We start from the raw sequence: 23356 nt of genomic DNA on the forward strand, positions 1-23356 counted from the left end.
TTGATGGCTTTAACAGTCTCTTCTAGGGTGGGGATCTCATCCAACTCTGTTTTCACTGGTTGAAGTGGGGTGACCTCTAAAAAACTAGAAAAGAGAACTAATACAAAGGGGTGTTATGGGATTAAAATTGTATTGACTATGGACTCATGTAGGATGAAGCAGGTAAGGGAAATTCAGGCAAGGTAAGGGAATGAGTTAGTTGTACTGCCTTTTGTGGAAATTAATCTTTGGCATTGTTGGATTTAAAAGAGGGAAGAGAAGCTCCAAAAGTCAGAACTTTGCACCTTGGGGATCATTTTCCCAGACAAATTTCTGGCCAGTTTTTGATGACACACATTCCATATGATTGTAGAACCTATTTTGATCGCATTTTTGAGCAAATGCGTGGATTGATTTTATTGTATATTGTTTTTAATGTTCAATGTGGTACTTAAAAGTTGTTAGCCACCCTGAGTCCATAAAGGAAGGACAAGATATAAATTTGGTAAAATCAAATAAATAAATAAATTTGCAGACCAGGTAACAGTCTAGAGGAGTGACTCTTTGAGATGTTGAAAAAAAAGGCTTCCTGCATCACTTTGTCCAAGATACCATCCAAGGTCTTCAGAAACAGTCTTTCACAAAACCTTCTTCCTGGTCTTTTTAAACTGGAATTCCTGGGGATCAAACCTGGGAACTTTTGCATGCAAAAGAGAGGCTTTTCCACTGAGCCATCACTGCTTCTCATATGAAATGCTTTATCTCTTGTGGCTTAGTGATATACTTGTTGAGCTAAGGGTGGTCTTATCCAGTGAGCAACAGGGACAGCTGAATTCCATACTTAGGGAGCAACCACTCACACTTTGTTCCCTCAAGGGGTGGGAGAAAGAAGAGCAGGATTCTGGCACTGCTTGCACCCGTCCCACATGGGGTTCTGACAGCTGGCTTCTGATGGCAGCATTATCTCCCAATCAACTTGCAATGGAGTGAGGACTACACTTGCTTAGCCTTGATGGAGAGGTGGTAGGGGTGATGTCAGTGATTCTGAGGCCGCAGCTTGAACATTTAGGCAGGGCCCCAGAACCTCTGGGTATGCTGACCCCTAGATCTCTTGATACGTGGCACAAGAAAATTAAGGTGGGAAGGGAGATTTCCTTCGTAGCCAACTGAGATTGAATATTGTACCATAATTTAAGACTTAAGTTGTCACTGATTTGAAACATTGTTTTCCACATTACATGACGTTCTGAGAAGTTAGGAAAGAAAAACAAAGGAGGAGGAAACCCACTTTTTTCTGAGAAGTTAACCTTTCCTTGTTAACAAAGGGTCTGTCTTCTTCACAATGCAAGTATTACATGTGGGCCAAATGAACAATGAATTTATGGCCAGACTCAGGGTATAAATACAGCAGCTGATGGACCCAAGTCTTCACATCAGTGACTTCACACTTGAAAGGCAACCAAGAGAACCCAAGATGAAACGTCTGGTTCCTGCTATCATTCTTCTTGTCTTTCTCCTTTGCCAAAATGGCAAGGGACAACAGGTAAGGCTACCTCTTCCTCTTTTAATTTTGTCATATTTCATTAACATTTCTCTAAGATCTTCAGTGAGCTTTTGTTGTGTCTTGCATTTCAGTCCAGAAGTTAATGCGCAGCAAACGCTACAGAGGTGACCAGAGGAAGTCCACTGGTCACTGGATGTAGTGCGCGAAACTACTCCACCAATTAAGATCTGTGGTGGAAAGTTTAACTGGCCGGGACTGGACCTGGCCAGACTGGAGGGTGTTCCGGGTTTTGTATATATAGCGGGACACGGACCGCGTTTCGCTCTCTTGTGATTTTTCTAAGATCTTCCGTGAGCTTTGAAGGCAGAAATGCAAAATTTCTAGGAATCCCAAATTCTTCTTCAGGTAAGATAGAATCTAACAAAAAACTTATGGGGACAGGCTACATCCATTCCCAATGTTTCTTTCCCTCTCCCCCTTCCCTCTTGTCCTCACCCCTCCCCTTCTGTTAACCTTCCACACTTCTCTTTCTTTCCCTCCCTTTCTCTGTCAGTCTCCCCCCTCTATTCTCTCTCTGCCCTTTTCTGACACTCTCCTCACTCTTTCTCACACTCCACTCATAATTCAGTCTATCCCCCTCTCTTTTAACTCCACCTTTCTCCATCAGTATTCACTTCCATTATCAATCAATAAATCAATCAACCCACACTCTGCTTTTCACTCTACATCTACCAGTCAGCCTACCCTCTCTCTCTTTTGCTCCCACCTCTTCTCCTTCAATGTCCCTCTCCCTTTTTCTGACAATCCCCCCAAGACTTTTCATCCAGACTCCTCAAGGTTATTCCATTCCCCCACTTATCTATCACTTTCTCCTTTACACCAGCCCTTTTCTTGGTCTCTCCCTCTTCCCATGTTGAACCTTTGCTCTCTTTCTGCCCCAATCAATCTCACTTTGTTTCTCCCTCAGTTTCCCAGCAACCTGGGTGCTCCTCCCTACAGCAATAGCAGTGGCTCTCCTGTCCATCTGCCCGCTTCCCCCCACAGTGATAATGGTGGCCCTCTTAGCCATCCACCCACACCAAGAGTTGTGGCTTTCTTGACAATCTCTTCTCAGCAATGGCAGTTGACTGTTCCACGTGCTCAATAATTCCCCCTGCAGCAATGGTGGCGTCAGCTGTCCAGGCCTTGTTCCCACTTCCCCCCAGAAATGGCATTGGTGAAGTACTATCTGGCCTTTTGAGAACAGAGGCTGATGAGCAAAGGCAAGGCTAGTGGCAGCTATGTTTCCACAATGAGTGTGTGTGTTAAAAAAAAAAAATCCTTTCCCAGGAAATGTTTAGATTTTTCTGAAAACCTGGGGAGACGTTTGCAGGAAAACCTCCGCTTTGCCCTGATCCATAGATTTAAGTATCATCAGAACAGAGCAGAGTTGGCTTTTAGGTATTTAGATAATTGCTGAACTCTCTGTGTTTTGTTTTCTTTACTATTTAAAGAATAGTAGCATCAAGCATCTAGTTTAATTTTATTTAATGCCTCAAATCTTTGTTATTAATAATAATTGTAAGTATTATTAATTTAATTTAATGCCTTGATTTATGCCTTGAATTATTAAAGTTGATACCAATAGAAGGGTCTTTTTTGGACTTCAATCAAGGATTCAGTTTAATTTAATTTAATGACAAATATTAGCGTGTTTAAATGTAAGCATGAAAGCAGGTTCATTGACTTAGTACGTTTTCCATAAATTATTGTGAAACAGATGGATGTGATTTACAGGCCACAGATGCTAAACTCATGACAGTCCAAAACGAGTAATATTTACTGGGAAGTTTACTCAAGTAAATTCAGTGGTATTTAGTGTCACATAAGTAGAAATGTGTTTGCTGCTTTTATGGCATTCAATCTATCTTCACTCAGAAGAAGTAGTATTTCTTGTTTCTGCATTACCTGAATGCGAATTATGGTGAGTTTATTCTTTTCCTGCCATTTTTTTTCCTACAGATTTACCAATGTGTTGCTATGAAAAGCATGACAATACAATCCTAAAATGACTTATGTCTTGAATTAACAATAGAAGGGTCTACATCTGTTTAGGAGTTCTATGTAAATGTGGGGCCTGGATTTCTTCTGGAATTCTAATTGATTTGTAGAATGCAGAGATCAGTTCCCCTGGAGGAAATGGCAGGTGGGGGCGCATTCTATAGCATTGCTTTCTTGCTGAACTTACCCATCTTCTTGAACTCAAACTTTCTCAGGAAAAAACAGATCTCCAGGAATCTTTCAAGATGAAGCTGGAGGTTTTAGGTGTTAACACAGTTTAGCTTTCACTATGAGGTAATTCTTGCTCTGCTATTCCCATCCTACTAAGGTATTCACTGCTGCAGGAAGTAGTGATGGCCACAAGTGTAGAAGGCTGTAAGCCTCGGAATAATAGGGAACATTGGGAGAAGGCCTTGGAGTGCTGAGTGACAAAGCATCTGTATTCAGGACTCCCAGGTTCTGTCTCCAGTTAAAATAATAATGTAGAAGGTGATGTGAAGAGACCCTGGAGCACCACTGCCAGTCTGAGTAGACAATCCTGACCTTCATCGACCAATAACCTGAGGCAGCATAAGCACCTACATGTATTGTCACATGACTGGACATATATTTAGTTTGATACACCCTCAGAGTAATCATTAAAATAAAAAACCTGGGATTAAAGTCCACACATTAGACGTGAATTAAATTTTGAATAGATCTGCTTTTAATTTATCTCTTATGGTGCAAGTCCAAGAATATTACTAATCAGTAGGATGCTCAGTAGACCTCCTGAGGGTAGCTTTATTACAGACCTTGATGTTTGCAAGATGGGATGAGAAACATATTCCTGCTGCAAAGGGGTTCCTCTTTAAGGATGGACACGAACCACGTCTTTGCAGTTTGGTTTGTGGTTCACGGCTGAACCATGAACGGATAACCAAACCGGTCCGGAGCAGTTTGTGACTCCCCAACAGTTTTGATGGGAAGAAGAAAATAGGGGTTTTAACGGCTCTGAGTCACTTGAATCCCTGCTTTCTGCTCCCCATTGCTCCGCAGTTTTTAAAAAGAGCTTATAGGAGAGGCTTAAACAGCTCGGAACCATTTAAACTCCGGATTTTTGTTCTCATGAACTGCCACAAACCACCACAAAATACTTTAAATTCATGGAAGTCTGTGGCGGCTCTTCAGTTTGCAAACATCACTTTGTGAACCACAAACCAGCCAAAATTTGTAATGAACTTTTCTTTGTGAGCTGGGAAACTTGGAACATTTGCTGCATTCTATTGGAAGACAGTGGACCAGAGAACAGAAGCACCTGATGGCCCTGTTCCACCGGTAGTTGTCTTCTAAACAACAGAGGAGTGTTAAATCTCTTTAACAACTGCTTGAGTAACTTGGTGCAAGCAGAATATATTCAGGTGTTAATCACAGATTGACTCCAGGTGCAAATATGGTATCTTGGCTACAAAGAGGACTCTTTCTGAACTGCAGCCTTCTGTCTGAGTGAAATAGTGTTAGGGGGCTTGTGCAGTACAGCTTTAGGATTCCTTGTTTATATCAGCTCTAGCATTAGGCAATTGTCAAATAAATGAGTCTTTCAGGAGATAACTTTAAAACATGAAGAACAACTTCTTGTCTTGACCTTTCTTTAAGTGCCTCCCAAATCCAGCACCAGCTCTTCCCACAGAACTTTCGACAGTTCCGATGATGACGCCAACTGACCTGTTCAACACAGATGATCTCGAGAAGCTGCAGATGGGCACAGCTTATGAAAGAGCGAAGAAATTTTTCAACATGATCAAAATGGCTACCTTGAGATTAATGAACTAAAGTTTTTATTTAGGCTCTTTTCACCTGAAAGCGGGCTTTTAACTGATATTGATGTCATGAAACTCTTGCATGCTGGAGATGGAGATGGCAGAATCAGTTTTGCTGAATTCAAAGCCATGTTTGATTAATTATAAAGGCTTTGGGCAATCAGGACCCTTGGTCCACACTTCACTGTCTGATTCCAACAACTTTCCTCTTCTGTTTCTATTGTTTTGTACTCCAACTCTCTTCTCTGCAGCTCTGTAACTCTGTAATTGTGCTGAAAGGCGAGACTTTTGTTGAGCAGAAATGCACAGGAACTCAGCTCTGACTGGCTTGGCATCAGAGGGTGTGGCCTAATATGAAGATGAATTCCTGCTGGGGTTTTTCTACAAAAAAAGCCCTGCTGAAAGGTGCTATTAAAACAATAAAGCTCACATTAATCTAAGCTTCAAAAAAAAACCCTAATTGTGTTTCATTTTGATATCATATGTTTTTTTCCAAAAGCAATGGTTATTATTTAGAATCCTCTGTGCACTGTATGAATAATCAATAATGTCCTTCATTGGAACCCACGGTTTCCATGGCTAATATTGCTGCTTGGTTTATCAAAGAGTCCTTAGCAGATGCATATTGATACAAAAGCAGAATTTGACAAAGTCAACAGTAAATTTGGACATTGGTTTTAAAGAGTTCAGCTGTCTACAAGTACTAGAGTGGATTGTTTGCCCTTCCCTTTGGACAATCTCTGACAATATAGCCATAAGAAAGGCATTAGATTCTATTGCCCTTTTTGAATGTACCAACTGGATATTCCCTTTGATTCACATTGTATGCCAAGGAATCTGGTAGCACTTTTTAAGGTGATGAAGGGAGAGCCTCAGAGAATTCAGTAAATTCAGTAAGTTTTTCATTTGATTTCAAAATAACTACAACTCTCCTACATTGTTGTGTGGAACAGTGAAGTCATTAGGAGGAAATAATTGATATTCTGGTCACCTCTCCTTTATGAAACAGTAGTGAGCAAAGGACATATTATTTCTAAACAAGATTAGTGAAATATAGAATGTATTAGTTCTAAGCAGATTACTAAAATATAGAAAAGCCGGACCCCCATTTGAACAGCTGCAAAAATGGATCACAGATGCATAACATTTCACAGCTAAAAGAGTGGTAGGTCTGCTATTATCTTCAAATAAAAGAGGTAATGTCTACACATAATCTATATCATGGAGCAAAGGAAGAATTAAAAGATTTCTAGGCTTAGAAAAGCAATTACTTTCAAAGATCATAAGCTATAGGGTATTTGCACTACCTCTGTGACAATCACATACTCCATTCAGAGTATGGTATCTTAAGATACCTTCCTTTAAAAATTTAGATGATAAGGCATTAAGATATACAAACATAAAGGCACGCCTATAGTGAGGAACAGTCAAATATGAGTAGTAATTGGGAAGTCTTCCAGGTGGAAGAATAACAGCAAACTAAGTAAAAATAAGTTTTACGGGGAAAGCCTTCAAATAAGCTCGAGCTTCAAGACATGGTTGTCCCAGTTCAGCTTGGAGGGCTACCGCTGCAACACAATTTTGAATTCCACAGAATGGAATATCTGTATTTAAGAAGAATTGAATCCAAGGACTTCCTTGTTTTAAATCCAGATATTGGCTCCATGTAAACTTTGAATGGCCATCTTGACATTAAACAGTTTGATGGTGGCTGGAATACACTGAACCTCAGATGAATAAAGGAAATGACAGAAAATATTTGATGCCTCTGTAGCCAATCTTATACCATGAGCAGTTTGCACTTACCAAGTTGATCTCTAGTCAGACCAATCCCCGACATATTTAAAATAGAGGTCTTCTTCAATATAATTACCATGACTTTTCCACTTGTGATGTACATGAGATTTCCCCCCAAAGAAACAATGATCTGGGATTTTCTATAGTTAATTATCAGGCAATCTTCCAGACAGTAAGAGACAAAAGCCTGTATCATTGAGGACAGGATTCTTCAACTTTTGGCTGTATATCTATGGATTAAGAATTCTAACGTCAGAAAACAATCATCTCTATCAGCCCACGTCCTAAAACCAGCCAGCTCTGTTCTCAGGGGTTTTACTAGTCTCCAACCAGCCCATGAGTTGGCAATAAAGGGACAGAGCATATCATTTCCTGGGCACTAATTAAAGGATGGTTAGCCTGAAGTTGGATGGGTCTGCTTTGTCTTCCTTCTTATAGACTGGTGTTATGATAGCATGTCTCTAAGTGGTGCCACATTAATTTGTGTGAATGCAGTTGCCCATGGCTTCTGTTGCAGCAGGATCTCCTTTACATATTAGGCCACATAACCCTGATATAGCTCCTCCAAGAGTTTACAGGGCTCTTGGTACAGGGCCTAAGATCCCGGAGGACTGGCTTTATCAGGTGTGTGTGGCCTAATATGCAAAGGAGTTCCTGCTACAAAAAAAAGCCCTGCCATTGTCAAGAGATCCTTCTACCATGAGATATTGGCTTGGAAGAGCTTGCGGGGAATTTAATCTGCACTGCATACTTTCCCAGTCTTCATTAGAGAAATTAGAAAACTAATTCAGCTGGTCAAACAGGGGGCTGCTCCTTTCATAAAGGTAGAGCCAGTATTGACATTAAAATTACCTACAAAGATAAAAGATGTCCCAAGTTATCTGCAGGTCAAATAGTGTCTGTAGTTATAATACGGATCTCAAAGAGGAATAGTTGACTTCTTCACTCGTAGTGGAGGCAAGTAAGCATTTATTAAGACCAATGTTAAACTGTGTCCCCAAGAATTGCTATTGCCTATGGGGGAGATAAGGAAGGCTAACTTCTGCCCCCCCCCAAAAAAAAACCTGATAACATCACCAAGTCACATAGGGGGCACCCAATTTGGCATCCCAAGAGGGCTGGTACCCTAGGCAATTGCCTAGTTTGCCCTGTGTCTAGGACCCAGGTCTTCTGAAGAAACACATTCTTTTCCAATAGTTATTTAATTTCTGGGGAGGAACTTTTAGCATTCAGTTCATTCAATATTCTTTATTGGCATGATGTCAAACATGACAAGGAAACAATCCATCCATCAAATGGCAAATTGCAAATACATTAAGCACCTTCTAGATACTAAATATGAAAAATTTACAACTGTTTCAATTACCAATTGGTTCCAAATTGACCACAGGAAGAGAGTTTTATATTTGTCAGCCTTCACCATTTGCTCACTCAGACAGGGGTCAATGAGTATGGCGGGCAGGACAGAGTAAAAAGTACTGTTTCTATCTCTGGACATGCACAAGAGCACAGTCTGTTAGCATGGGGAGTTTTATGGCCTCTTCCAAGAAGTATCGCAGATGATAGCACATTAAACGAATGTGCAAATACGCTCTGCGTTGCCAAGGGGCCATTAGGCAGGTGAGATATTCAGCCCTATACCCAGGAGATAAAAAACCCAAACTCAAGGGTGAACATTTGCCTTTAGCAAGGTTTTGAGAACCTGCAATTCAATAACAACCAATCTTTGATCAATAAGAAAGCTGATTTTTCTGAATGCAGGAATATTCAATGAGAGCATTTTCCAATGCTGACCCTTTGGTACTTTTGACACCTTTTCCAATCATTGGCTGGAATGGACTTGGTGAAAAGAATCATTACAAGATCAAGTACATCCAACTGCAGCACTAGGTTGTTTAACAATTAACTTATGTTTGAGTGGAAAAGAACAATTTTGTCTAACACCAGAAAAGGCCACATGATCCTATTGAGCATCCACCCCAAAACCACCAGATCCAGACAAAATGTTTGGAGTGGCCTGGTAACGCTGGAGGTGTGTTCACACACATTTTTAATGCAATTTGGCACTAAATTTTACTATATTAAATGGAAAAATCCACTTGCGAACAGTCATAGTGTGAACACATCTTGTATTTCATCTAGATACTAAATATGAAAAATTTACAACTGTTTCAATTACCAATTGGTTCCAAATTGACCACAGGAAGAGAGTTTTATATTTGTCAGCCTTCACCATTTGCTCACTCAGACAGGGGTCAATGAGTATGGCGGGCAGGACAGAGTAAAAAGTACAGTTTCTATCTCTGGACATGGACATGCACAAGAGCACAGTCTGTTAGCATAGGGAGTTTTATGGCCTCTTCCAAGAAGTATCGCAGATGATAGCACATTAAACGAATGTGCAAATACGCTCTGCGTTGCCAAGGGGCCATTAGGCAGGTGAGATATTCAGCCCTATACCCAGGAGATAAAAAACCCAAACTCAAGGGTGAACATTTGCCTTTAGCAAGGTTTTGAGAACCTGCAATTCAATATCAACCAATCTTTGATCAATAACAAAGCTGATTTTTCTGAATGCAGGAATATTCAATGAGAGCATTTTCCAATGCTGACCCTTTGGTACTTTTGACACCTTTTCCAATCATTGGCTGGAATGGACTTGGTGAAAAGAATCATTACAAGATCAAGTACATCCAACTGCAGCACTAGGTTGTTTAACAATTATCTTATTTTTGAGTGGAAAAGAACAATTTTGTTTAACACCAGGAAAGGCCACATGATCCTATTGAGCATCCACCCCAAAACCACCAGATCCAGACAAAATGTTTGGAGTGGCCTGGTAACGCTGGAGGTGTGTTCACACACATTTTTAATGCAATTCGGCACTGCCCAGCCGGGCGGCCCATCGGCCGCCTTAGGCTGGGGGCCGGCCATTGCCTCCCCTGCAGGATGGGAGACAATGGTTTCACCCAGCTGCTTAGGGCGGGCAGCCTTTTATAGGCCAGCCCTTCCCCCTGTGGCGCAGTTCGAAATAAGGTTTTGTCGGTGCAGCCACGATTGTGCGTGGCTGGGTGCGTTTGCAGGCGGGGCCTTGCCGGCTGAAGGAGAGCTTGCAGCTTCCTAGGCGGCAGCAGAGGCCCGAGACGTCGTTGGATCGTTCCAGAGGCTTGCCGCGGACGTTTTTGGGGCAGGGCGAGGCTCGGAGCGGCGCAGGGCTCGCCTCCAGAGCCTGCGGCGGTTGTGCTGGGCGCGGCCCTGATTGACGCGGCGGGCCGGGAGAGGAAGGAGAGGCCAGCTGAGCGGCGGCGTTGCTCCGGGCGGCTGTGGGAGCGTTTTTATCCAAGCGAAAGGAGAGGCCAGCTGATCGGCGGCGTTGCTCCAGGCCGCTGCGGGAGCGCCGCGCGGATTTTTTCCAGGGAGTATTGGGGCCGGGCGGTGCGGATACAGGGCTGGTTAGGCCTTGGCGGCCCCCCCCTCCCCCTCCCTCGCTTATTGAGGCCTCTTGTATATATCCTGCCTCACTCCCCCCCCCCTCCCCTCGCCACCTTGTAGCAGCCGTGTTAAGCACGGTCTAGGGAGGGGCAGTGGCTGCCATTGTGGGCTTACCTGGTAGTGAGGGACTGGGGCTCAAGGTAGGGCATTGCCTGCGGGCAGAGGGCTGCAGTTTGGTCCCCGGTGTCTTTAGCTTTGAAGAGTAGGTATAAAAAAAAAAAAAAAAATTTAAAAAGAGCCTCAGCTTGGGACCCTGGAGAGCTTCTGCAGTCTGAATAGATAAGACTGCTTTTGGGACTTTGGGCTTTCGACCGCTCAGAAGAGTGTGGGGATCAGACTGCTTGATCTAAGGGAGTTCACAGCCCCACGTTGAACAGAAGTTGGAGCGGGGCAGCGACTTGATTTGAGAGATGGCGCCAAAGAAGGGCCAGGGCCCCTCAAAGGGGAAACAGCCGGCCAAAAAGCCTGCAAAACGGCCAGTGCCGGCTGGGCCCCCTAGTGAGGATTGGGATGATGCCAGCACGCGCCTGGCTATTCTGGAGAGTTTGGCGGCATTAGAGGGCGAGAGGGGTGTTGCGGGCCCATCACGGAGCGCGTCAGGCTTGACGGGCGGCGGCAGGGCGGCGACCATTGCATTTCAAAAGGAGGTCTTGGCGCGTTTATCTGCCCTACAGGGTGCCGGGACCAGTGAGACGTCAGACCAGGTGACGCCGGAAGAGGAACAAGGGCAGGAGCCTGAGGAGGTGGCGGTCGTTCCTCATCAGCAGGAAGGTATGGGTTCATTGCAGTCTCAGGGTGGAGGGTGGCCCTGGGGCCCTTGGGGCCCGGTGGTAGGACCTGGGATGGGTTCAACTGTGCCAGCCCAAGGGCCGGCCTTCCAATGCCCCGTGGGGGGTCCCCCTTTGGGCCAACAGTCGCAGGTTGTGTGGCCTCCCCTCCTGCCCGGAATGCCGGGACAAACAGGTTATGGGTCTGCCTTCGCATCGTCATCCACAGGTGGGGGCCAACCCAATGTTGCTGGGGGTGTTTTGACCCCCTCAGGCGGTGGCGCCCTTCCCTGGGGCGCCCCGGCGGCTTTGTCACCCCCATTCCCGTGGCACGCTCAATTGTGGGGAGGGTTGGGGTTGCCCGCCCATCCATCTTCGGCCTATGCTTCAGTTCCTTTCCATGCCATTCCCTTTGGCGACTCGGCCTTACCGCTAGGCGATCACCTTACGGCGGCGACCAGAGAAAAGATACTGAAAGGCGAGTACGTGGACGTTTTTAGTCTACTCTTTAGGGAGTTAGAGAAAAAACCGAAGGAGGAAATGGACGAAAAGGACAAAGAGAAGCTTAGAAAAAGGAAAATTGACCGGACCTGGTCTAATTGGTTGCCAGGGTTTTTGATTTACGCGGGAGTGATTGCCAGAGCTCAGCCCTGGCGTGCGGCCCCGCTGTTTCAATACTGCGATATTATTTATCGCGCCTACAGTGATTTTGTGGGAGGGGCGTGGCTCCAGTATGACGAGGCCTTCCGGATGAGGGCCGCTGTGAATCCCAATCTACCATGGGACCAGATCAGCCAACAGCTCTGGTTACAGCTGATGGCTCCCGCTAAGCCTAACGCGGGTGAGCGATCTGACAGCGGCCACATCGTCCAGAAAGCCAGTCACCCTGCCGGTACCCGCGCGCCCGCGGGGCAGTCGGTTCAACCTCGGCTGCTTTGTTGGGAGTTTACCTCCCAGGGGGCGTGCTCTCGGAAATTCTGTAGGTACCGGCACGAATGCCCAGTTTGCGGAGGTCCGCATGCCTTCACGGCATGTAGCAAGTCAAAGCAGAGGGGGGGGCTTCAAGAGACCCGGGGGCCCTAATCAGCCGCCTGGAAAAGGGCCCCAGCCCCATCAGGATAGCGGTTCTCACTGAGCTTCTGCGTTATTATCCAAGTTTGGAGGATAAGCGTTATTTGTTGGAAGGTTTTGAATTCGGGTTTCGGATCCCATACCAAGGTCCTCGCACCCCCTTTAGGTGTTCCAATTTAAGGTCGGTTAGGGGTTTGGAACACGTGGTGCGGAACAAGATTCAGAAGGAATGTGCAGAGGGCAGGGTCCTGGGCCCCTTTGCCGAGCCACCAGTGCCTAATTTGAGGGTTTCCCCGCTAGGGGTGGTACCCAAGAAGGCTAAGGGGGAATACCGGCTGATACATCATTTGTCATATCCGAGAGGCCAGTCGGTTAATGATGCCATCCCCGACGAGCTTTGCTCAGTCAGGTATACATCCTTCGATCGGGCAGTTCGTATAGTGCGGCATTGCGGGCCTGGCGCGGAGGTGGCCAAGTGTGACATTAAGTCCGCCTTCCGCTTGCTGCCTGTGCACCCTGAGGACTTTGAATTGTTGGGTTTTTGTTTTGAGGGTAGTTTTTATATGGATAGGGCCCTCCCCATGGGATGTTCCGTATCTTGTTCCGCCTTCGAGCGTTTTAGTTCATTTCTGGAGTGGGCACTGCAATTTAGGACGGGCTTGCGCGACACGGCGCATTATCTTGATGACTTTTTGTTTGTGGGCCCCGCGGGTTCTGGCCAATGCGCTTACTTGTTGCGGTCGTTTGAACGGCTAGCGGCTGACTTGGGTGTTCCCTTAGCTCCGGAAAAAACAGAGGGCCCTTCGACGGTGTTAACTTTTTTAGGTATAGAATTGGACACCATGCAGCAGGCGTCGAGACTCCCCCCAGACAAGCTGAGTAACATGCGAAAAATGGTGACTGCCATGAAGGGCAGGAGGAAAGTTTCATTGGTCGAGCTGCAACAGCTGGTCGGCCACTTGAACTTTGCATGTAAGGTGGTTGCCCCTGGGAGAGCCTTTTTGAGGCAATTTTGCGAAAGCATGACCGCGTTGCGCTCGCCTCACCATGTTACGCGCGTAACCCGGCGCATGCGCGATGATCTGGAGGTGTGGGAGTCTTTCCTGCTCCGCTACAACGGAACATCTTTCTGGCGGGAGGTCTTGTTGCTGGAGGCCGAACTGCAGATTGTTTCGGACGCTGCAGGTTCCACTGGGTTTGGAGTTTATTTTCAGGGCCAGTGGTGCGCAGAACCGTGGCCGGCTGAATGGCGCTCCTCCGATCTGATCCGCAACCTAGCATTTTTGGAGTTTTTTCCGATTGTTGTAGCCGTTTTCATTTGGGGTAGGGACTTGGCCAACCACACAGTGCACTTTTGGTGCGACAACATGGCGGTGGTGCATGTTGTCAATAACCTCACGTCTAGGTCCCCCCCCGTTATGGGTCTGGTCAGGCGTTTCACTTTGCGCTGCCTCGAACTGAATGTGCTTTTTGCCGCACGGCACGTTCCGGGGTCTAATAACGGAGTGGCGGACGCTCTGTCTCGTCAACAGATGGAGCGGTTCCGCCAACTCGCCCCGGAGGCCGACAGTTGTCCTGTGCCAATGCCCGCGGAGCTGTGGCGAATTGGAGGGAAGAAGTGACCCGGGCCATTCAACTCGCGGTTGCACCCAGTACAAGGAGGGCATATGATCGGGCGGCAAAGCAGTTTTCCATGTTCAGAGCAGGTGCCGGGCTAGAGGCGTGTTGGCCGGCCCCAGTTGAGCAGTTGTTACAATTTTGTGTGTTTCAGAAGGAACGCGGCCTGTCCGTTAAGTCTATCAAGGGCCAATTGGCGGGACTGGCATTCGCTAGCAGGTCCAAGGGCCACCCGGAGTTTACCAAGGACTTTCGTATTGCCAAAATGCTAGAGGGGTGGGCCTGCGAGGCGGGCCGTCAGGTCGACAATCGGGTCCCAATATCCCCATCGATCTTGCGGGGTCTTCATGCCACATGGGCAGCAATTTGTGGGTCTAATTTTGAGCAGGCACTTTTTCATGCAGCGGCGTTAACCGCATTTTTTGGAGCATTGAGGGTCTCAGAGTTGGTGGCCTGCTCGCGTAACGACGCTTCCTGCAGGGCCCTGATGGTGGGCGACGTTAGTTTGGCCGGGGGGCAGGCTGTCATCCATGTTCGTATGTCCAAAACTGACCAGAAACAGAGGGGGAATGTCATCACCCTGGGCCCTTGCGTGGACAAGGAGTTGTGCCCCGTCCGGGCTCTGGAGTTATATTTGGACATGCGGGGCAGGTCTAACGGTTTGTTATTCTGCCATGAAGACTTCACCCCTCTTTCCCGGTTTCAGTTTTGGGCCGTCACTTCCCGGGCGTTAAAGCAGCTAGGACTTGGGGGGGTGCGGTTTGGTACCCACTCCTTCCGCATAGGTGCGGCTTCTACCGCCGCGGCTATGGGATATGAGGGCGATGCCATTCGCCGGGTGGGCCGTTGGAGGTCCCGGGCCTTCAGGTCTTACATTCGCCCCCTGACGCAGTAAGTATTCATGGCTTTTAGTTATGTTGGCTATTAATATTGTTGAATTTACTGTTTCTTCTCAGGTGCTGTGGCTGGCCGGGAAAGGAGGAGGATCCTCATTTGCGGCCACAGTATTGTCTTCTGGGCGGCACATCAGGCACGTCGGATGCCAGGAGGACCTCAGTTGGGCCTGAGTGAGCAGGCCACGATTGAGTGGCAGGGCCGGCGTGGAATGCGGTGGGCAGGACTCCTCTCACTTTTGTTCAAGGAGAGGAGGGGCCTGCCCCCCCATATCTTGGTGATTCACCTGGGGGAGAATGATTTGGGCCTTGTCAAGGGTAAGGCTCTATCAATTCAGGCCCGGGATGACATCACCCTGATAAAGCGCAGGTGGCCTGGCGTCCTCGTCCTGTGGTCGGCCATGTTGCCGCGCCGGGTGTGGCGGGCAGCTTGGGACCCGGAGGGCCTGGAGCGGGCTAGGTGGAAGGCTAACAGAGCATTGCGCATCGCCATGGAGGCGGGTTTGGGAAAGTACGTCCCGCATCCTGCTATCAAGGCCAAACGTGCCGAATTGTACAGGCCGGATGGGGTCCACTTGTCAAAGATGGGCAATGAGGTCTTTTTGGCCGACCTCAGGCAAGGGTTAGAGCATGTCCTGGCTTGTGGGGGATCAGTCGCCTAAGCAGAGGCTTGGCGCTGTCCTTGGCAGGTTTACCCTTGGGGACATGTTCTATTGGGGGCATTTCGGTGAGCGCACATGGCAACGCACCTTTGGGGGTGCAGGGCCTACCTGGGGAACCTATGCTGTACGGCGCAAGGTTGGCTCCGGGGAAGCCTGGTGATCCAATCATTAGGGAGTGGTCCACAGCCCAGGCTGTACGGCACGGGGAGGGTGGAGCTCAGGTGGACTGGATCGGTGCCTGGCCGGCCGGTTTTGAGCCGTTGGGTCGGCTCAATCCCGGGGCCTGTGGCTCGCCCTGTTTCAGGTTGGGGAGGTGGTCTTGGTTTTTGACCCCTGGCCCATCCTGGCCCCACGTTGTTTACCCCTTGCCATCAGTTTAATAAAGTGGCCCTTCATACCAATATTGTTGTATGTCTCTTTATTCCGAATGGGGGGGCAATTCGGCACTGCCCAGCCGGGCGGCCCATCGGCCGCCTTAGGCTGGGGGCCGGCCATTGCCTCCCCTGCAGGATGGGAGACAATGGTTTCACCCAGCTGCTTAGGGCGGGCAGCCTTTTATAGGCCAGCCCTTCCCCCTGTGGCGCAGTTCGAAATAAGGTTTTGTCGGCCCGCCCGCCCGCCCTTCATGCAGTGTAGGCACAGGCTGGTCGCCATTGCGGGGCCAGGTAGGAATTTTTCGCTCCCAAGCGATTGGCCTGGTTTGGGAGTGTTTTTGCCTACCTTACACTGCGGGAGGTGCGCTGGCAATTGGTTACGGCGGTGCTAGAATCAGGTCACTGGCAGGTTTACCCTTGGGGACATGTTCTATTGGGGGCATTTCGGTGAGCGCACATGGCAACGCACCTTTGGGGGTGCAGGGCCTACCTGGGGAACCTATGCTGTACGGCGCAAGGTTGGCTCCGGGGAAGCCTGGTGATCCAGTCATTAGGGAGTGGTCCACAGCCCAGGCTGTACGGCACGGGGAGGGTGGAGCTCAGGTGGACTGGATCGGTGCCTGGCCGGCCGGTTTTGAGCCGTTGGGTCGGCTCAATCCCGGGGCCTGTGGCTCGCCCTGTTTCAGGTTGGGGAGGTGGTCTTGGTTTTTGACCCCTGGCCCATCCTGGCCCCACGTTGTTTACCCCTTGCCATCAGTTTAATAAAGTGGCCCTTCATACCAATATTGTTGTATGTCTCTTTATTCCGAATGGGGGGGCAATTTGGCACTAAATTTTACTATATTAAATGGAAAAATCCACTTGCAAACAGTCATAGTGTGAACACATCTTGTATTTCTTCAAGAGGAATTTGAAATTTTTGCTTTGTCAGAAGAACCTTTGTGAGAAAACATAAGAACATAAGAGAACATAAGAGAAGCCATGTTGGATCAGGCCAACGGCCCATCAAGTCCAACACTCTGTGTCACACAGTGGCAAAAAATTTTATATACACACATAGACTGTGGCTAATAGCCACTGATGGACATGTGCTCCATATTTTTATCTAAACCCTTCTTGAAGGTGGCTATACTTGTGGCCGCCACCACCTCCTGTGGCAGTGAATTCCACATTTTAATCACCCTTTGGGTGAAGAAGTACTTCCTTTTATCCGTTTTAACCTGTCTGCTCAGCAATTTCATCGAATGCCCAGGAGTTCTTATATTGTGAGAAAGGGAGAAAAGTACTTCTTTCTCTACTTTCTCCATCCCATGCATTATCTTGTAAACCTCTATCATGTCACCCCGCAGTCGACATTTTTCCAAGATAAAGAGTCCCAAGTGTTTCAACCTTTCTTCATAGGGAAAGTGCTCCAGCCCTTTAATCATTCTAGTTGCCCTTCTCTGGACTTTCTCCAATGCTATAATATCCTTTTTGAGGTGCGGCGACCAGAACTGCACACAGTACTCCAAATGAGACCGCACCATCGATTTATACAGGGGCATTATGATACTGGCTGATTTGTTTTCAATTCCCTTCCTAATAATTCCCAGCATGGCGTTGGCCTTTTTTATTGGAAACGCACACTGTCTTGACATTTTCAGTGAGTTATCTACCACGACCCCAAGATCTCTCTCTTGGTCAGAACCGAGCCCTGCGGCACCCCACTGCTTACCGTCCTCCACTGCGAAGACTGCCCATTTATACTCACTCTCTGCTTCCTATTACTCAGCCAGTTTTTGACACTATTTGACCTGCAGATAACTTGGGACATCTTTTATCTTTGTAGGTAATTTTAATGTCAATACTGGCTCTACCTGCATGAAAGGAGCAGCCCCCTGTTTGACCAGCTGAATTAGTTTTCTAATTTCTCTAATGAAGACTGGGAAAGACAGAAGCATGAATCCTCAAAGAATTCAGCAGTTCTAAATTTTTCATTTGATTTCTAAATAACTACAACTCTCCTACATTGTTGTGTGGAACAGTGAAGTCATTAGGAGGAAATAATTGATATTCTAATCTCCTCTCCTTTATGAAACAGTAGTGAGCAAAGGACTTATTATTTCTAAACAAGATTAGTGAAGTATAGAATGTATTAGTTCTAAGCAGATTACTAAAATATAGAAAAGCTAGACCCCCATTTGAACAGCTGCAAAAATCGATCACAGATGCATAACATTTCACAGCTAAAAGAGTGGTAGGTCGGCTATTATCTTCTAATAAAAGAGGTAATGTCTACACATGATCTATATTTTGGACCAAAGGAAGAATTAAAAGATTTCTAGGCTTAGAAAAGCAATTACATTCAAAGATCATATGCTATAGGGTATCTGCACTACCTCTGTGACAATCATATACTCCATCAGAGTATGGTATCTTAAGATACCTCCCTTGAAAAACTTTAGATGATAAGGCATTAAGATGTACAAACATAAAGGCTCACCTATAGGGAGGAACAGTCAAATATGAGTAGTAATTGGGAAGTCCACCAGGTGGAAGAATTACAGCAAAATAAGTTTTAGGGGAAACCTTCAAATAAGCTCGAGCTTCAAGAGATGGTTACCCCGGTTAAGATTGGAGGGCTACTGCTGCAACACAATTTGGAATTCCACAGCATGGAATATCTGTATTTAAGAAGAATTGAATCCAAGGACTTCCCTGTTTGCAAATCCAGATATCGGCCCCATGTAAACTTTGAGTGGTCACCTTGACATTAAACAGTTTGATGGTGGCTGGAATATATTGAACCTCAGATGAATAAAATAAATGATAGATAATATCTGATGCCATTGTAGCCAATCTTATAACATGAACAACTTGCACTGACTAAGTTGATCTCTGGTCAAACCAAACTCCTAAGTATTTAAAATAGGGGACCTCCACAAAATCATCACCATGAATTCTCCACTTGTGGTGAACATGAGATTTCTCCCCAAAGAAACAATGATCTGGGATTTTCTATAGTTAATTATCAGGCATTCTTCCAGACAGTAAGAGACAAAAGTTTCTATCAGAGAGGACAGTCCTGATGTTACTCTTGATAGGAGAAAGGCATCATCAACAACAAAAAGTAGAATAGAAACTTTAACATCAGCAATGGATGGAAATAACAGTTTTGAGCAGAGACAGGGAAAATCATATTGTTGATAAATAAATGAAACAATAAAGGGGGCAGAACACATGCCAGACACACTCCATGCTGTAGGGAAATTGCGTTGGAAAGTCTAACCCATGGAGAACTTGTGCAGTGGGATTAGAAAACGGAATTTCAATCAAAGGTAACAGTCTCTTGTCAGTAGAAGTTAGTTTTACTTTGTGACACAATCGGGCACAGGGTATGGCATCAAAAGCCACCTTCTAATTCATGAAGGCAGCAGTAAGGCAGCAACTCTTGGCTGTATATCTATGGATTAAGAACTCTAATGTCAGAAGATGATCATCTCTACCAGCCCTCTACCTAAAACCAGCCTGCTCCCTTCTCCTTTACATATTAGGCCACACACCCCTGATGTACCCAATCACCCAAAAGCTTACAGGGCTCTTAATACAGGGCCTGCTGTAAACTCCAGGAGGACTGGCTTCATCAGTGGCCTAATATGCAAAGGAGTTTCTGCTACAAAAAAAGCCCTGCAGTGTCGATGCGCTTAGAGACCAAGAGGGTGATTCTTAGCGATGCAAGAATGAAGGCTGTACACAGTAGCTGTAAAACCACTATATATATTTATTTACAATACCACTCACTCTCCTGACTGACAATATGCTCCGCTGCACTCCAACTCCTTTAACCCACAATCACCACAGTTACTCTGTACATTTATACATGGGACAGCCAATCAGCAACTTGCTGTGTCATGCTGACTCTGCTGGCTGATGCAATCCTTCTGGCAGCCAGCCACCTGCTGTCATGTAGATCATCTAAGCCTTTAGATCTACTTTCTGTTCTGCAGCACATGCTATAAGCTGTCTCTTTACATATAATAGTGACACCCCTCCTCAGGTATAGCTAGTGCTGTTATCCATCCATTACAACATGGCATATACATATTGATCATTTCTTCATCAATACATTGGTTACATTCATTTCCATATATACATGAGTTACAGTTCAGTATTTCCATTCTCCTGAACACACACACATTTTGCCCCGTTTGCCAATTAACTTGCAAGCATATCCTTATCTGTTGGCACTCTGCCCAGACTGACCATATCTCCTCAGTTGGCTTTCTGCCCAGACTGAGCACTTGCCTTATCTTTTTGCTGGCTTGCTTCCCAGACCTGTTGGAACCAGTACCGTGCAATTTCGTGTACAGGTGCACATACTTTTCCAAATCACATTTGCTTACACATTCAGCTTTTCTTACACATAGCTTAACATTTGCAGTTTTTTAGAATTGTTACAGAATTCAGTTCAGTTTTACAATAGTTACATGGTTTAGTTACAGCTTATCTACATTTTCAAACAGTAAGTTTGTTTAATTGTACAGCATTGTTTTTACATTCCAGCACATTTCAACACTTATTCATTGTACATTGCACCCTTTTTAATTCAGTTATTGCTTACAGCCTATCCTTCCAGGCTTTGCTCATGTGTCTCCTTGCTCTCCAAGAGACATCTCATTCAACAGCTCCAGCACACTTGGATATGTTTTAGGATGGTCATCATATACATAGGTATATCCTCCTTCTTCCCTAGTGAAAGAAGTATCCACGTGTACCTCTGGTGCATTTACACAGCCCCTTGGCTTTCCATCTGGCAAACTATTCCCATTGCCCAGATAGTTAACATCAATATCAAAAACATATCTTTTGGGCGGTACACCCTTATTTTCTCTTGCAGAGACTGACCGGCTCCCTTTTTCCAGCCTCAGAAGTCTCTTGCTGTTTACCACTGCCTGCTGAACTGCTCGCACTGTCCTCCTCCTGCTTCAGTGAGCTTTCTGGCTTTTGCCCCTCCTCACTTTCTAGAGACAGTTGCAGTTTTGTTTCTCCAGGCATTTCATTGGCATGAATCTTTGACCAATTTTCATCCTCGCAAAACGAGGCAGACCTACTCAGCCTAATCAAGTCATTACTGTCCACAAACCTCCAGGACTTCATGCCATTTTGGTACCCTACAAACACAAGCTTTCTGGCTTTGGGACCTCCCTTTCTCCTCTTATCAAGAGAGATGTTCACCCAAGCCTTTGAACCAAATATTCTGAGGTGATCCAGGGATGGCTTTCTCCCATACAAGACCCTGTAGGGTATGTCGTTTATAGCCTCCGTCCACAACCGATTAGAAAGATAACAGGCCGCTTTCAAGGCTTCACCCCAGTATGCCTGCTTTAGTCCACTATCTTCTAACAAAGCATGGCAGATACCCTGGAGTACACCACCTCTCCGTTCCACAATCCCATTCTCCCACGGAGAGGAAACATTGGCAACCCTGTGCTCTATGCCCTCTTGCCTCAAATAGTTAGCAAACTCTTTGTTCAGGAACTCACCTCCCTGGTCAGTCTGAATTGAGGCAATTTTTGCATTCAACTGTTTTTGCACTCTCCTAGCCCAGTACTTGAAGGTGGCACAGACATCACTTTTGTGCTTAATAGCATACACCCACGCAAACCTGCTGTGGTCATCAACCAGAATTAACCCAAACCTGTTTTTAGAAACACTGGGTGCATACGGCCCCACCAGGTCGGCATGTATTAATTGGAACGGTCTCTCAGACACTCGTTCACTCCGTTTGGTCGATGCAACTGCCCTTGACTTGGCTGCTTTACAAACATTGCAATCTAAGAAGGCATTGCATTTATCAAACTTCACTCCCTCTAATATCTCCAGAGTTTTATTTATTGTGTTGTAGCTGGCGTGACCCAGCCTTCTATGCAGCCTATGGATGCACCTGCTGTGTGGCTGTCTATTCCACACAGTCTGTGCCTTCCCCACATTTTGCATAAGTTCATACACATTGGCTCTTAGAGTGCTTTTAGCCAGCTGTTTACCTTATTTCAAAATTGCACAGCCCTGCTTATCAAATATTACAGTAAACCCAGCTCTTGCCAGAACGGAGACACTTAACAAGTTAGTTTCTAACTCTGGCACACATAGTACATTCTCAAACCTGTGATTAAGTCCAGGAAAATAGACCGTGCCTTGGCAAAGCACGCTCGCTTGTCTCCCATCAGCTAAGCTCACAGTTTCCTGCTCAGCTGGCCTGCAGTCTTGCAGCTCTTCTTCACGGCAGCAAAATATCTGAGTAGCCCCAGAATCTACAACCCAGGGCAGACTCTGCAGTCCCGGACCAGTTCTTACCAGAGTCACCTGGGGTGTCCTTGAAGACTGCTGCCGGCTCATTCTCTGCTGCTGCTGAGGACAAAATCTTTGCAACTGTCCGAGTTGATTACACAGATAGCAGCGTCTCCTCCGCACCTGCAAGGCTTTTTCTTCCTTCCTTGCCAGCTGGAACCAGCCCCAACCGACCTCGGCTTATCTTCTCCTTTGGGTCGAGTCTGCTCTCTCTTGCTCTCCAGCTACCTCTGCTCTTCAGCGAGGAGTTTGCCGGTCACATAAGGGGAGGAATGGTGGCTCAGTGGTAGAGCATCTGCTTGGCAAGCAGAAGGTCCCAGGTTCAATCCCTGGCATCTCCAAAAAAGGGTCCAGGCAAATAGGTGTGAAAAACCTCAGCTTGAGACCCTGGAGAGCCGCTGCCAGTCTGAGAATACAATACTGACTTTGATGGACCAAGGGTCTGATTCAGTATAAGGCAGCTTCATATGTTCATAAGGCAAAGTTAGCTTGTTGGCATCCTGCTCTTCAAATGCTAGCACCAGCATGTCATATCTCTCATCCAGAGAGCTCAATAAGATGTACACCTTATCTTCGTCAGCCACAGCTTTCCCTCTTGCTTCTAGCTCCTGGAAACAATTAGACATATCGTCGAGGTGGTCCCTCATCAACTCCCCGGCCAGCATACGTTTCCTGTAGAGCCTCCTCCATAGGGATATCAGCGAACCGGCTGACTTCTGTACATACACAGCCTTGAGAGCTTCCCAAGCCTCCTTTGCTGTCTGGTGCCCACGGACATGCACCAGCTGGTCGTCTACAACACTTAGGATGATGGTGGCTAGAGCTTTTTGATCCTGAACGGCCTCTGCCGGCGTGGGATTAGCTGGAGGAGCTAACACACAGTCCCAAAGCCCCTCTCTCTTCAGGAAGTGCTCTAACCTCAGCGACCAGGTGTTGTAGTTGGTAGTGGTGAGCTTCTCCACCAGCACAGTAGCTGCTGCTGTAGCCATTCTGCTCAGACTCCTTTCAGCCACTGCTGGTCTCACCTCCTCGGC

The 23356-nt window shown here is 46.5% G+C and overlaps 1 non-coding gene across 1 annotated transcript; it reads left to right on the plus strand.

Moving 5' to 3' along the window:
- Window positions 1-22588: 22588 nt before the first annotated feature.
- On the plus strand, window positions 22589-22663 carry TRNAA-GGC (transfer RNA alanine (anticodon GGC)). Its single transcript has one exon. It is a non-coding gene; the product is annotated as a tRNA-Ala (tRNA).
- Window positions 22664-23356: the final 693 nt, after the last annotated feature.

Source organism: Heteronotia binoei, chromosome 17 (assembly GCF_032191835.1).
Source record: "Heteronotia binoei isolate CCM8104 ecotype False Entrance Well chromosome 17, APGP_CSIRO_Hbin_v1, whole genome shotgun sequence".
NCBI classification, from domain to species: Eukaryota; Metazoa; Chordata; class Lepidosauria; order Squamata; family Gekkonidae; genus Heteronotia; species Heteronotia binoei.